Source organism: Vigna radiata, chromosome 6 (genome assembly GCF_000741045.1).
Source record: "Vigna radiata var. radiata cultivar VC1973A chromosome 6, Vradiata_ver6, whole genome shotgun sequence".
Lineage (NCBI taxonomy): Eukaryota > Viridiplantae > Streptophyta > Magnoliopsida > Fabales > Fabaceae > Vigna > Vigna radiata.
This window is the reverse complement of record NC_028356.1, coordinates 21,421,008-21,423,689: the sequence shown is the minus strand read 5'-3', so window position 1 is coordinate 21,423,689 and position 2,682 is coordinate 21,421,008.

Sequence of the window (2,682 nt, the reverse complement as noted above, 5' to 3'; positions counted from 1 at the left end):
CACCATACCTACCAACCTTATGATCACTATCAACGCCCTCCTAGGCGTCATCACAACCATAGAGCACATCATGTAGAACCTAAGCTTGACCTTACTCCTTTCTATGGTAGAGATAATGTTGAAGAATACTTTGAGTGGGAGATGAAGGTTGAACAAATTTTTGAATGCTACAACATAGATGATAAGAGGAGAGTGACCCTAGCCACCTTAACCTTTCAAGGTGCAGCCCTTTATTGGTGGACATCCATCATGAGAGACCAAAGGATGCATGGCGACTACACAATCCAATATTGGAATGAGCTGAAAGCAGCCTTACACAAGCGACATGTCCCGGCCTACTATGCAAGAGAAGTCATGGACAAGCTTTATCGTCTTCAACAAAGAAACATGAGTTTTGAGGAATACAGACAAAAGTTAGAGTTACTCATGTTGAGAGCTGGGATCAAAGAGGAAGAGAGATTCACCATAGCTAGATTTCATAGTGGATTAAACTATGAGATTAGAGATAAGGTAGAACTCTTGCCTTACTTAGATCTAAATGATTTTGTACAGCTATGTGTGAGAGTGGAAGAACAAAATAGGAGAAATACTTCCACAAAAAGAACCTACCCTACCACATCATCCTATAGGAAAGATCTTAAGAGGGAGGGTAGTTTTCCAATATATGAGGAAACAAAGGAGCGTGACCGAGAAAGACCACAAGACAAGCTCAAAGGCAAAGATAGAGAGCTAAAAAGAGACAAAGAAAGCTATAAGGGAAAAGAAAAAAGGACTTCAAGAGAGCCACCTAGAGATACCAAGGGTAGGGAGACTAGATGTTTCAAATGTGGAGCAAGAGGACACTATTCAAATGAGTGTCACTTCAAAAAGTCAACCTATATCCTTGAACATGAGAGTCCAAGTGAGGAGTCATCTTCTAGCGCGTCTGAGTTGTCCTCATCTGAAGAGGAACATGAAGCTCCACCTTGTGATGAAGATCTTCTCATGGTTAGAAGACTCCTTGAGGCAAAGCATGTTGAGTTACAACAGACTCAACGAGAAAACCTATTCCACACTCGCTGCAAAGTTCTTGATAAAGCCTGTTCTATGATTGTGGATAGTGGTTCTTGTTGTAATTGTTGTAGCTCTAGAATGGTTGAAAAGCTAGGCTTAACTCCTACTCCTCATCCTAACCCTTACGAACTTCAATGGATAAAAGAGGATGAAGGAATAGTTGTTAAGGAACAAGTAACTGTTCCCATTTTCATAGGCAAGTATGAAGATCAAATCATTTGTGATATTGTTCCAATGGAAGCGGGTCACATCTTACTTGGACGCCCTTGGCAATTTGACAAACAAGCTTTGCATGATGGAGTCACCAACAAAATAACAATTCAACATAAAGGCAAAAGGATTATCTTGAGCCCTCTTACACCATCACAAGTGCGAGAGGATCAAATAATACTTAAAAAGAAGTTGGATGGTGAGAAAAAAGCTCCACTCTAACAAAGTTTCCAAAGAGAAGAAGTTGAGTTTGGTCGAATGTGCTTCAACCAATGAAGTTGTCCCACCACACTCTTCTAAAAATCTTTTCCTTGGACAACCTCACTCTCTTCTCTATTGTAAGGAGGCACTTCTTTCCATAAATCATCCACTTGATTCTCATCCAAAGGGGTTACAAAAGCTTTTGAAAGAGTTTGATGATTTATTTCCTAAAGAGGTTCCAAGTGGATTACCACCTCTTAGAGGAATTGAACATCAAATTGATTTGATTCCTGGCGCCAGCCTTCCCAATAGGCCAGCTTATAGGACTAACCCCACAGAAACCAAAGAGATAAAGAAGCAAGTTAATGATTTATTGGGAAAAGGGTGGATAAAAAAGAGCCTTAGCCCTTGTGCGGTGCCAGTTTTGTTAGTCCATAAGAAAGATGGTTATGCTGTCAAAATTCAGCCACTTCTCTCAAGTTCAAACTCTTTGCTAGCTTTAGCTTTGCATCCTCTAGCTTCTTTCCCCTTAGGAAAGTTGTCTGAGCTAGACTTCATTACCACAATCCATCCAAAAACACGTTCGCACCTTTTATCAAACACCTACCGTGCATAACCTCCAACTCTCAAAAACTTCATTCCACTACGACTTCTGATCGGGATTGTTGTTCGTGCTCGAAGTATGAAAGTGTTTCCTATCAGCTTCATTGACTGATCGTATTCACACTACTGAGGTGTATTTGTTGTGATCAGAAAAGGTTTATGCACTTGTGATGAAGGTTGAAAAACAGTTATTTTCATATGTCAATTTGGACCAAATTACACCCTTTACTACTTGGAATGAGCTCAGAATCAAGCAAAACTCAATAAATGTGTTTGGAGAGAGTCAAAAGTTGTTTTTAGCGATTTTATGCTTATTTTGCATTGTATTGTGCCGCCCGACGGTGGCACGCTGGACTTGGGCCTGTTTTTGACGCGCTCCTACCCTATAAATACCCCTATTGCGAGTTCAGAATCATTCTTTTGACAGGGGAGAACGGCCAAACCTAATTTTGCTCTCTGGAGAGGATCTCTTGGATTCTTAGGCTCCTTTTCATCTTTTCTAGGGTTTGCTTTTCCATTCTTCTTCCATTTTTCATCTAGTTTCACCATGTCTATGGTGAACTAAACCCTATTGTTGTTGGGGGAAACAATGTAATCTTTTGATACTCTCTCTTA